The sequence below is a fragment of the Agelaius phoeniceus genome, chromosome 27 (assembly GCF_051311805.1).
Source record: "Agelaius phoeniceus isolate bAgePho1 chromosome 27, bAgePho1.hap1, whole genome shotgun sequence".
NCBI classification, from domain to species: Eukaryota; Metazoa; Chordata; class Aves; order Passeriformes; family Icteridae; genus Agelaius; species Agelaius phoeniceus.
Window position 1 is genome coordinate 4,351,315 of NC_135291.1, and position 13,723 is coordinate 4,365,037.

The window sequence follows — 13,723 nt, forward strand, 5'->3', positions numbered from 1 at the left end:
CAGGTGGCGACCCTTGGGATATGATCCTAGAACATTAGTGTGATGGATGGTAGCTTCAGACGACGACCACTCAGCAGGATTCTGTCCACGGAATTGTGGTAGGATGCAGAAAAGTATCACCAGTGTTATCATGGTTCAGATGATCCTCATGTCCCTCAGGGTTCTTCTGTAAAAGTAAACACAACAGAATCCTGCCACTAAGGGACAGAAAAAGTTAGAAGGATGGAATTATCCAGTGTGTATTTATCCGATGCTCTCTCCCTAGAGCATCAGAGGCTACCCATGCATGTTTATTCAGAGGGGTTTTTAGCACTAGTGGTAGTTCCCCTACAGTAGGGAGGTCCACCAGAACAGGTTGTCCAGGGTAATATGCTGGAATCTTGAAATCATCTGGTCTCCCTAGAGAGGCAATTATGCTTGGAGCTATGGGGCAAAAGGCAGTGATTTTGGGACACCCATTTACCCCCCCATCTGTCATTCACACTTTTCACAGCTTCCCATAACTGAACATCCCAATTTCCCTCCTCTGGTTTCAAAAGTCATTCCAAAAGACCATTGGTCCTTTCCACGATCCCGTTAGCTTGAGGGTAGTAAGGGATGTGAAAAGTCCATTTAATTCCTTCATTTTTTGCCTAATCCTGTACAATTCTAGCAGTGAAGTGGGACCCATTATCAGATTGAATTTCCTGTGGTTTTGGGAAAATTCCAAACCATCCCTGCAATGCTTTAACAGTATTATCTCCTGTAGCTCTTTTAAAAGCATTGGCCTGGACCATCCCAGATACAATTTCTACTCCTACCAGCACAAAGTGTTAAACTCCTGACTTCTTAAAGGGTCCAATATAGTCTACCTGCCACGCGTCCCATAAGCCTTTACCCTTTCTGAAATGCAGAGGGTCATCTTCCAAAGGATGTCTCTCCAGTCTCCAGTCTGCGATTGCTCACAGGTTGATACGCATGTTTTACACCTTTCCTTGGTGACAGGCCAACGCTGGGCCAGAGCTTCCTTGTACAAATCTTTTGCACCTGTGTGCTGTCTTTTTACATGCAGCTATTCTATAGTTGATCCCAGTCCTCTGTAATTTGTTCCTTTTCAGGGGACTTAGTCTTGCTAAATCATCAGCTTTATTGTTCCACTCTCCTGCTGGATTTCCATCTGTCTGGTGAAAGGCTGCCCACCCCAACAAAGTTCCCTTGGCTTGTGATGTTTAAAATTTCTTGCCACTTTTCCTTTTGCCGTACTGGAATTCTGTTAACTTCCCAATCATTTTGCTGCAAAAAGGAAGCCACTCAGTACATCCTTTATACACAGCATAGGAGTCCGTGTAGATGCAGACAGGAGAGGTATTCTGTACCTCATGTTGGAAAGCACTCCAAACAGCTCTCAGCTCCCCAACCTAGGCAGTGCCTTCTCCCTCGGTAATGATTCGTTCACCAGAGGAAATGTGGAGGGCTGCTGCCCTGTATCTCCACACCTTCCCCTCCTGTTTAGCAGAGCCATCAGGGAACCAAGAATTTGCTGATTGTTTGGTGGAGAAAGGAGGGGATGTTTTAATTACAGAGGCAGGTTTGTCATGGCTGCTGCCCAAATTCTCAGTTTCTTGTAGCGCTAAATTTTTTACAGCTCCCTCTGTTATTGAGAAAATGTTACAGTAATGTTCAATCTGAGCATACCAGTTTGCAACTGAGGCCCTTTGGGCCACCCTGTCAGCGGGGGTGGGGTGGGGGGTCCCAGTAGTGACTGTCTTAATAACTTTGAAAGGGCCTCTCAAGACAACTGGTTGTTGTTGTGCAATTTTTTCCACTTCTATGAAAGCTAAGCTAACCACAAACAATCCTTTTTCCCAGGTAGTGTATCTTTTCTCAGCATCTTTGAAACCATGGGAATGGAAACCAGGAGGCCGCATCGGACCCTCAGGACCCTGCTGCCAAATGTGTACTGACAGCCCTGAGGAGGCAAATCCCCATTCCAGCTGAAAGGGATCTGTGGGATGGACAGGGTCCAGTGCTTGGTGAGCTGTTGCTTCAAAAATCAACAATTGCAATGCTTCCTCCTGAGAAGGAGTCCAATCCCATTTCACTCCGTTTGCTCAGCAAGTCATGAAGGGGCCTAGTGTCGCAGACATCTTTCATGAAAAATCCTTTCTTAGGATTTTTCCTTGTGAGAAGCTGCAGTTTCAGCAACCAAAGTAAACAATGGTTATCTGCTGCTGTGGAATGCAACAGGTGGACCCGTGATTGGTCTCCTGTGGGTGTTTGGATTTCTTGACCACTCATGGCAGAGCTGGCTCTTGCTCTCTGTCTGAGACACAGATCTTTGTTATTCATTCTTTTCTATTCTTAGCTTAGCTAGCTTCTCAAGAAACCTTTTCCTTTCTATTGCTTTTTAGTATAGTCTAATGTAACATATATCATAAAATAATAAATCAAGCCTTCTGATCATAGAGTCAACATTCTCGTCTCTTCTTCATCCTGAAAACCCTTGTGACCACAGTCACAGCCTAGCAATTATTGAAAGATCTGGAATGTGTTTTCTCCAGAGCACTAATAATCCTAGAGCTTGCAGGAGATCTTTCCTGGATTCAGGCATTTTGATCTGATCTAAAGAGGTTAGGATATCAGGTGGAATACATGTCATACCTCCTTTCCAGCAAATTCCCAAAAACTTCACTTCCTGACAAGACTTCTGAATTTTCTCTGGGGGAATTTGCAAATCAAGACTTTCTAAGTGAGAGATTATTTTCTGCTGATGTTTCCCTACTACCTCTATTTCACACACACACACACACACCCCCCCCCCCCCAGCCCAGAATGTCATCAATGTATTGATAAACAGCTACGTTGTCAGGTTTGGGTGTTTTTTCTAATTCCTGGGCTAAAGTAGGGTGGGCCAAAGTGGGGGAGTGTTTGTAGTCTTGGGGAAGCCTAGTGAAAGTGTATTGCTGTCCTTTCCGTGTGAAGGAAAAACGGTCCATATCTTCTGGCTGTATCATAAAAAACATGTCTTTGACATCTATAGTTGCCATGATTGAGTGAGCTTTTTCTTGAATTGATGTCATTAATTCAGCCAAATTTGGGACTGCTGCTGTAAGAGGGTCTGTGTTGGCATTAAGCCTGCAGAAGTCTACTGTCAGCCTCCACTTCTCATTGGGTTTCCAAACTGGCCACACTGGCAAGTTGAAAAGAGAATGGGTATTGACTATTACTCCTTGGTCTCACAAGTCCTGTATAACCAGTTGATGCCCTCTTTGGCACCAGAAGGTAGAGGGTATTGTTTTACATGAATAATTTTGCTAGACAGTGAGGAGGATGCAGCTTGGAGCAGTCTAATGTTAAGACGTGGCACGCCAAATGACCACAGGAATCCCTCAGAATCTTCCCACTGCCTCCCAGCAATAACATCCATCCCTAATAAATTGTTTGGAATATCCCCAATTTTGACAACTAATTGATTCTCCTCTCCATGGAGCATGAGTTTTACTAAGGCCACATTCATAGATTCTGTAGTTCCTAGGGCATTTAAAGCACAACATTGTTTCTTTGTTGGAACAATTCTACACTTCTGGGCATCCTTTTTGTTAGTGCAGAGATTTGTGCCCCAGTGTCAATCAGAAAGGTTACAAGTGCCTGTTTGAGGCCTGTGATAGCTGTGATCAGTATATCTCCTGATTTATGTTTAGTGAGCATTCTCAGATACATCCATGCTCCAGCCCTTTGCTCACCTATAAGGGATGGAGAGCCTAGTTTCTCTGGTTCTGTGTTTGCTTTGGCTCACATCCTAAATTCTGCGGGAGAGGCTGGGAGAGGGTTTCTTTTGGCTCACTGGCTGGATTCTGAGAAGGGAGGGGTGCACTGGGTTGAACTGATAAATTCGGTTTCTGATAGTGCCAATTAGTTATTATTTTCTGTAATTTATCAAGGGGCAAACCATCCATCACCTCTCTGGGGACCCCCCTTTTAACTTCCAACAACCACCAATGGTGGTGGTTAGAGATCTGTTTTCCCTTCCCTAAATTTTCACCGTGAGGAGCCCTGATAAACCAAACACCGTTTGTTTTTTCTGATTTCTCCTCCAGGGTTTTTACAGGTCCATATCATCTACTGTAATTAATCAAATCTACTGCAACCTCGCTCCATGCCCAACCTTTATGGCTACTGGCAGGTGAATCAGATTGAGAAGCTGGGGGCTGTGAGGGGATGGAGTATGGAGTGAAACCAGGATCAGTAGATCCAGTTTGGTCAGTGGGGTTACCAAGGAATCTATCTAGTCTCTCTATGGGACCCAAGGCCATTATGGTTTTCTGTAAAGTAATTGCTGTAGGTTTAGGAAGCCATCAAATTAAAGGAGTCATAATTTCAGGCTTTACAGGTAATTGCACTGGTGACTGAAAACCAGGAATCAACCTTTTTCATGAATCATTTGCAGGCAGGTGGCTTTGTGGGCACCTTCCAAAAGCTGGTCGGGGGCACTGACTATAGCTAAAGGGTCTCCCCTTTCCAAAGGATTAATTCCCCTGGCCCAGAAAGGCACACATTGTGTCAGGGACCACGTGTCACGCATATCTCCTTTTGTTAAGAAAACTCCATGTCCCCAGTACCCACTGGCCTCCTGTTCAGTTAATTTAATTTGATCTCCACCAGTGAGGGACACTTGGAAGACGTATTCTGTCTCCGATTCTTGTGGGAGGCACCCAAATTCTTTCTTCAGCTTAGCCAATTTGGTAGTGCTGAATGGTATTTGTTTAGTTGTGATATGTGGTTCAAAATCTTCATCATTAATATAATTATATTCTGTTTTAACCAAGGGTCTCAAATGAGGGCAGCAGTTTTCTCCACAGTTTTTTTACTGCCTCTAGTTCCTTATGGGGATAAATCTGTTTAATGTGAGGAGTTTCTTTTCCTCTGCCTGTGTTGAGGAATCAGCATTCAGTGAATTCTTAACATGTTCCTCTCTAAGGGCAGCTTGTAACAGATGGATCTCATTCCTTTCTTCATTTAATTTTTTTCCAAATTTCAACTAGGCTTTGAAGGGAGTCCATTATAGCTTTTTCCTCACTTCTTCACTTTAAGAGAGTTTTTATAGCTGCTGTGAGACAAGCTCCCAAAACTGAGCAGAGAATAGTTTTATTTTTGCCCAGTTTAAATTTTGTTTCATGTTGTAAAGAACATACTCCATCAATAACATTTTCCAAATTAAATCAGTTACTTTGTGCCCATTCTTCTCCTCCGGGAGAAGGTTTGGCATTGTGTTTGGCTAGTAGAGCATAAAATTCAGCTTTAACTTTTGCGCTGAGGTTTTCCGTCATTTTGTGAAGGGACCAAAACCATGACAGGGAGGTGTAGACTTAAGGCACACAACCACACAGCCTCTGCTGTGTTTCCCTTGCTTCCCTGGGTGGGTGAAGAGACTAAATGTGCCTGGGAGGTTCTACTCAGTTACTTCAAATAGTCCCTTCACTTCCCAGACAGTCCAGATTCACACATACACAAAAACAGTTTCCCTTTTTGCACTAAGAGATCTTTTGTGAAATTCTGAAGACAGAACCCTCAACTGAGTATGGGGGTGCTTTTCACCTAGGCATGTGCAGTTTGTGGGAAATTTGAGTCACTCCCTTTCCTTTTCAGACAACCGCTCACCCCTTTCAGGGTATCGGGCTCGGTGCGGCTGGCGTGAAACATCCTTCCCCTGTTACAGACTACACACAACCCTGCAAACCCCTCTGTCTGTCAGAATCCTGTTCATGATGGCAATTTAATGTCACGATCCACTCGTACAAGTGGGGTTGTGATGGTTCATTAACTGATCTCAGAGTGAAAAAACAACATGGAGGGGATTTCACTCTTAATCAAAAGAAATGCACCTTTTATTTAGTGCCCACAGCAAATACGATAGAAATATTAAAAAGGAGATAAAGGATAGAGGGAGAGAGAAAAAGACAGGGGTGGGAATAGCTACCAACGGAGAGACAAAATCCTCATGGTCCAGCCAATAGATCCATCTTGTCACGTTGGGGAGAATCTCAAATTCTTTGCATAACTCAGGGGTCTTTTATAGTCATCCACCAAGGGGAGAACAGATAAAAGACAATGGAGAATAAGTCTATTGAAAATGAGTACAGAAAATCCATGTTCCTAAACAGGACAAATCAATCTCAGCGGTGAGCGAGACCCATTGTTTTCAGGATTGGTGTCTATGAGAAACCAGTCTTGGTGCAGCAAACACACCTGCAGGCAACACTTGGCAAACATCCCACTTCAGTCAGGCCAGTGCCCCTGTGTTAGAATTTTAAGGGTCTCAGTCTCAGTCCTTGGGAGGGGGCTTCCCTTACAGCGCTTGTGAGGCAGATGAGGGATCTTCTATGGGGGGATCACCAGAGTTACCCCAGAAAGTTCATCTGGCCAAGAGGTGGGGAAATTCATGGGCCATTGTGATGAGCAGGGATCGTGAAGCAGGTGTAAGTGTACAGAGCAAGCCGCTCCCTGTCAGCCCCTGCTCAAAGCAGTTGTAATGTGGGGGCACAGCAAGCACAGCTGCAAACAATCACTTGGCGAGCATCCACCCCAACCAGGCCAGAACTCCAGCCAGGGTCCTCAGGGTCTTCCTCTCTGTCCTTGTGACGGTCGTGAGGCAAATAAGGGAAACTTTGGACCGTCTCTTACAACAGTTTACTTTATCTCTTCCTCAACAATCCCCCCTCTGGGAGATATCTTCTGTTATTGGGCCCTTGAGTGTCACTGCATGACTGATGAAAAATTCATCATCCCATTGTGAGATGCTCCGGCCAGAGGGAGGAGCCAAGCATTCCTACCTGGATATAATTTGACATTTGGAAGAAGAGAGACAGCCTTTTCCCACTGGATTCCCAGAGGAGCAGCTTTCTTTTCCACTGCATTCCCAGGAGAAGTCCAGGCCCATCTACGCCACCACTGGAGCTTCAGAGGAAAACTCCACCCTTCTACAGGATCACTGCTTCAACAAAACCCCACCTGTCACTGCAGGAGCACTGCAGCCTCCATTTAATTGGACTGCTACCACCATCCTGACCTTTGGGAAAGACATTCTGTGCTGTCCTTGTGAGCTGTCAGGGCCTCCTGAAGATAAGGAGAAGCCCTATATCTCTCCTGAAGGAAAACCAAGGTCATTACCATGGAGACCAGAGGAAGGAGAGAAAGTTGGGAGATATGGACTCTGGCTGGCTCGCAGAGTGTCGTGGCTCCCTGGTCGCCTACTAGGCACTTTGTTTCTCTTTTATGGCCAATGGGCATTGTATATGTGTTAGATGGGTGTAAATATCTGGAAGAACTATAAAAGCTACGTTGGTTTAATAAATTTCTCTCTTGCACCCTTTTGATGGAGTCGTGTACTTTTATACTGTGTCATACCCTATAACGACACTGACCCACAGGGTGTCAGGTCATATTCTGACTCTGCCAGTGGGGTTTTTTGTTTGTACTATTGCATTTGTATTTTTAGTTTTCCTAGCAAAGAACTGTTATTCTTATTCCCATATCTTTGCTTGAGAGCTTTTTAATTTCAAAATTATAATAATTCAGAGGGAGGGAGATTACATTTTCCATTTCACAGGAAGCTCCTGCCTTCCTTAGGAGACACCTGTCTTTTCAAACCACGATGGAATGTCATCCATCTAATGTAGTATGATGGCATCTGGGAAGGTCCTTTGGGTGGGAGATAGGACATTGGCCATGTACCACTGGCACAGAGGGTGAGTTTTTCTCACTTTGTGGGGGGACTTGCCAGTGGTACCGCTTCAGATGTGCCTGTTCAGGGAGGGGATGGAAAAAGCGAATCTGGGAGCATCTCGAGGATAGAGAGGGATGTTTAAAAAGTGGCCTTTGATATCTATGACCACCAGTCTCCAATCATGGGGAAGCATGAAGGGAGAGAGAAGGCCAGACTGCAATGACTTCGTTAATTTTACAAAGGTCATGGAGGAGCGTCCACCTGTCCTTGCCAGGTTTTTTGAGAACAAAGACAGGGGAGTTCCAAGGGCTGTTGGAAGGTACAATGTGTCCCTTGGAGAGCTGCTCCTCCACTAGAAGCTCGAGGGTATGTAATTTCTCTGTTGAAAGTGGCCACTGATCCACCCACGGTGGGGTGTAAGTCTTCCAGGTGATTGTGGGGTGGTGCACTCTGCAGTGGCCCCAAATAGAAATCCCGGGACAGAGGTGGAATATCAAGTCAAGCTCCCCACTGGGACAACAGGTCCCTGGCCCACAGGGTGGTGAGTGCCCTGACTACAAATGGCCTGATGGTGGCAGTTTGGCCCTCCAGTCCCTCTGTTGTGATAATACGCTCTCTCCTCATGGACATGGCAGCTCCTCCAATCACTGAGGTGACTCCAGTGACAGGAGTCAGCTCCTGGTTCAGGGGCCATTGAGGTTGTGTAATGATAGTAACGTTGGCCCCTGTGTCCACCATCCCTTGTAGGTGGATGTCATTACCTTTATTCAACTGACTGCACTTTATAAGGGGCTTGTCTTGGCCCATGATTTCAACCCAGCATGCCATTGGGTGCTCTGGGATATTGTCTATGCTTAATGGCAATAAAAAGGCTTGGGCGATCACAGTCTCTCTGTGCAGGAAGTGTGGTGGTTTTGTGCAGCAGAAAGTGACTGTGATTTCGTCACTTGGCCCAACAGTTTGTACTTCCACTATAATATGTATTTCATTTGGTCCATGAATACATTACCTATTACCAGCACATCCCTCAGGCCCTCTAGGGGTCCATATTTTCTGGTGGGAATACGATAGAAAGCAGAGTCATCAAATTGTATAGACAAAGCACTCACCAGTTGGTGTCACGTCCTGACCTGAACTTGCTGGAAAGCCTTGGTCACTCTGGTCTGTTGTTCGGAGTATGAAGAGCTCCGCAGGAATTTCCCACGTATTGGACCTCCAGAATAGTGGGGAGGGTACAGTGAAACAGCTTTCCATTTGCTGTCTTCACACGGGGCCACCCTGCAGTCTGTTGGAAGTTTTTTGGCTGATAATGGTGCTGGTGGTGGTGAGGTTACTGGTGATAACAAAACTGAGAACAGTTGTTAGAATGTCTGTTGCAATGCATACAGTGTGATGAATGGCACCTCTTTGGTGGCTGCTGGTCTTTAGGCATTTTGTATTCTGGACAGTCCTTCAAAAAAAGGCCCAGTTCCCCACAATTAAAACATTTTGCAGTGTCTTGGGATGTTAAAAAGGCCCTCTCCCTTAGAGATTGCCCTTGCCACAGTGTGTTCAGTGGAAGATAATTTGGTGCAGGCCTCGTCCATCTGGTTGATTGTAGGTTCTGGGTCAAAGGGAGAGCTCTTAATATTGTTTTGAACTCATTGTTTGCCTTTGCCAAGGCCATTTTATTTAGCACTTCCTTCTTGGCCTCTGGGCCTTCTATTTGTCACTCAAGTGCAACTTTAAGTCTGTCTACAAATTTCATGAAAATTTCACTTGCCCTTGTTTAATGTTAGTGAAGCTCTGTGTATGTAGGGTGTCGTCGAGAGTGAGGAGCAGGGATGTCTTTGCAGCAGTGGTGATGCCACAGAGTGCAGCTTCTTGTAAGTCCTTTGCTTGGTCTTGTGGCTTCTGGAAGTCACCTTCTCCTGCCATTTATTCAAGGGTTAAATTTGGTTTGTTGGCATCTTTTGAATATGTGTCCGCCAGTGATTTGAGATGCCTTTTTTACTGCCTCTCCCACAGCATGTACTCGACCGGGGTGTGAGACTCTGTCCAAAGTTTCTCTCATCTGCCTCACGATCGTCATTGGGGACCACTGAAGAAGAGACCCTTGTCTGAAGTTTCTGGCCCTGTTGGAGAAAGTTACGTGCCAACGGCTCCGAGACCTGAGCACAGTGCTAAGCTATTGTTCACAGGTGTTGTTTGCTGTATGATGCACTGAGCCCAATGAAAGAAGAAGGGGGCATCTTGCCTTTTTGCAGCAATAGCCTTGGAAGCTGTCCCACCTCTCGGCCTGGCTGGACTTCTTCTGAGTCTTGGGTGATCCCCCCACAGAAGACCCTCACCTGTTTTACAACCACCGTGACAGACAGACTGAGATGTAAGGAGCCTCTCCATCAAGGAGTGAGACATGAAACCCCCATGTGAAAAGGCCCCTCTGCTCCTTCCAAGGACTGGCACTGAAACCCCCAGCCCGGGGCAGGTGTGTGGGGGAGGCAAGCTGACCAAAGCGAGATGTTTGCCTGCAGGTTGTGACCGCTGGACCAAGAAGACAATGGCTCTCGTTTACTGCTGAGAACATGGACTACCTGTTACATCTATTCTTTATTGCATCTGTTTCCTCCCCTCCCTCACAATAAAAAAAACCTCTGAGTTAGTGAGAGATTTCAAGATCTCCCCAGACGTGACCTGGTGAACTCCATCGGCTGGACATCAAAGGACTTGGCTGTTCTATGTTTGGTAGCTATATACCTTCCTTTCTCTTCCTCCCTCTTTTCCTTATTTTTCCCTTTTTTCCCCAATTCCTCCCCAACGCATTTGGTTATTCAATAAAGGTGCATTTGTTTTGATTATCACTGCAAACCCCCCTGTGCCGTGTCGGTTTTTTGCACCCTGAGATCAAATCCACGAACAATCACAAAACCCGTTCGTAAGGATGGATTGTGACACAGGAAGAGTAGGCAATTCATGATATTTTTTTTTTTCATGCACGACCAAGACACGGTCAGAGAAGGTGGCTTCCAGAAATTTTTTTAAGAAATGCAACCCCCAACCATATTCCTTAGCCACTTTGCAGAGCTCCTTCAATTCTCCATAGGGGATCGGCTCCCAGGAATTGATTGCAGTCACCCTTCTGCTGTGTTTACATATAATCTGCAAGCCCACAATCTTTTTGGTGAGCTCTGAGCCCTCCCAGTGGCTTCCCTCTGCAGCTTGGCCCAGTGATCCTCAGACTCAGGACTGGAATCCGGGTCTGCAGAATCCCTATTTTCATCCTCCGAGGAGGATGGAGGGCACTTGATGACTGCATGGAGCCTCTTGGGGCAGCCAGAATCTGCCTGTTTGTGGGCAGCTGTGGAAGCCAATATGGGCTCCTTCTGGTCTCTGTCATCACCACTTCTGGCTCCAGTGTTGTGGGAATGGGAATGGGAGGGACCATCAGGAGGAGTCAAGAGAGGAAGGGGTAGGGTTGGTGTGCACAATGGGGAGGGGATTCCCGATAGAGAGGGGAAGTCCCAACATGGACACACTTCCTGACACAGAAGGGAGGGGCAGGGCGCGATTACAGGAATAGAGAAAGGGGGAGGAGGGTCAGAGGTGTCGTTTTTGGCAGAACAGGGAGGTGACAAAATGGCCATTGCCTTTGTGGGGTCAGCACCATTTTGTGGAGAAAGGGCAGAAAAACTTTGAGAGGGAGAAGACAAGATGGTGGGGCTGGCCACATTCCTGGCACCATCTGGGAGAACAACTGGGGGTGGTAGAACTGGGTACATGGGCATTGGTAAGAGGGTTAGGAGAGAGCCCAAGGCAGCATGGCCAGTGCTGCCCTGGAGAGGGGACAGAGGACACTGGGAGATGTCAGGGTGACGGTAGCAACCCTGCGCCTGCTGGCAGGATCCATCTCCCGATCCTCCCTGAGGCAGGGAAGAGAGTTTAGGGATGTGAGGGGAGGAACGGGGAGAAGGGGTGTTAAACTGGGGTCCCGAATGTTTCCCAACATTTTCTACAGACTTATCAATAAGGCCAAAGGATAAAATTTCCCCACTGAAAGATCCCCTTTAACTCAAAGAACATAGAATCTTTTCCCTATATGGTCCCAGAACTCATTAGAATGAATTCCCTCATAACATCAGGAAAATACTTGAACAATCAATGAATAAAACATTTTAAATCTCCCTTTGAAAAATGAAAATTTTCTCCAACAAGGATTCCTCTAACTTGGGTATAAACTTCCCTCTGTGGGTGGATCACTTTGGCTCCCATCCCCACACTTCCTCCCAACATCCAAGAGGAAAAGAAGTCAAAGGAAAGACAAAAAAGGGTGACCCCCAAATATAGTACTCACATGACAGTGGGTCAACAAAACCTCTCCAGGATGTCTGTCAGCTTCAACCAATCTTCTCGCCTCAAGAAGGTTGCTGGTCGCCTGTATGATTCCCCCAATAAAACTTAGGAGTCTCCTCTGGGAATTGGCTGCTCCGAACATGGCTGAACTTCAGTAGCCAAAAAGCTACTGAAGACACCTCCAGGAATGCTCCGGACAGGTCCCTGTTCAGGCTGCCAGCTGTCACAAGCCACAAGCCCGTTGGTGGTGGAGAGAGAGGCAGCGGAGCCGTGACCTTCCAGAAGTGTCTCCAGTAATGAAGCCGCTCGGTGGCACAGGCACACACACACACACACACACACACACAATCACTGCAGCACACACTTCTCTTGTAGAATCAACAACGACAAAGAAACGGGAAGGGTCTTTGTATGGATGCCAGAGAAGGAGGTTTATTCCAGCCATGCACAAAGGGGTCCAGGGACAAAGACAAAAAGAACAGTGGAAGGTCTGGGTTTAAATACAGGGGAAAAGACGGGGGCGGAGCAGAGCATCAGGGCCAATGGGCTGAGGGCTCAGGGCAGTACAGAGGGGAAATGAGGGGTGGCAGCCAATAGGGTAAAGAGGGTGGGACACTGAGGCAATATGGGGCCAATGGATAAGCAGGGAAGGGAGAACATTCAAGGACATAAATATAAGGAAAAAGGGAGGGAGAGGCCAACAGTCCAACCAGGGAAGTAGAACTGGGTACATTTGCATATACAACAAAGCATCCTGGAAGAGGGTCTGCTCAATTGCCCTGAACAGGGGAGATTTCTCCAACATGGGGTCTGTCTGTCTGTCCAAAGGTCTATAATGGCCTTTGTTCTGTAGGCCCACCGGCCTCCACAGACACTCAGTGGAAAAAGGGGTTTGAAGCTTTGTTTGTGAAATTTGTGGGACATGCAAACCAGAATATTGCAGCCCTCATGACTGACCACCTGGCCGGAGAAGGAAGCCACTCAGACCCTGTTGGGCAAACCCACATTCCTAGTGAGGCCCTTGAGGGTATTACTGAAGCTGTGCATAGCACATTTTTAAAGGTTCCTGATGCTGTGAGCCCCCCAAAAATTATTTACTTATGTAAAGCAAGGAATGGTGGAGCCTTATATGCAATTCAACGGCTGCTTGAAACAATCTCTTAAAAGACAAATTGAGAATGACATTGCCAGAGAGGTATTGCTTTCAAAATTAGCTGTTGAAAATGCTAATGAGAATTGTAAAAAACTTCTGAAGTCCTTGTCTAAGGAGGAGCCCATCCTGCTGTAAATGATAGAGGCATGTAACCACCTGTGTGCCTTCAGCATAGGGCAACCGTTACTAATGAACCTTACTGTGGGGGCTGGTATAGCAAATGCCTTTGTGTGGAAGGGGCCAACAGCGGGCCTGTTAGCTAAAGGAGTGAGAAGAAAGGTAAGAAGCAAGAAGTTGATAAGGATTCTCTCCAAGGCTGTAACTAAGGAGACCAAGAAAAGTAAGGAATTGAAGAAAGATAAGAAGAGAACTTTGCAGCTGGATGAAGTATTTTTAGAAAGTTAGTTGAAGTCACTGTAACTTATCCCAAATGATATTATGTTGATTTATTGTGGCCAGTAGTTAGGGTAGAAGAAATACAAACAATTAGAAAGGGTATAAAAGGTCAGCCATGTTCGATAATAAAGAGTTGCCATCTG

General features: G+C 46.2%; 2 pseudogenes across 1 annotated transcript in view; one reads left to right on the plus strand and one right to left on the minus strand.

Annotated features, from left to right (window-relative positions):
• The window catches only part of LOC143695956 (uncharacterized), a 758,734-nt pseudogene that overhangs the window by 88,438 nt on the left and 656,573 nt on the right, over nt 1–13,723 (plus strand). The window lies entirely within an intron of this gene.
• Nucleotides 3,820–12,836, minus strand: LOC143695899 (uncharacterized; annotated as a pseudogene).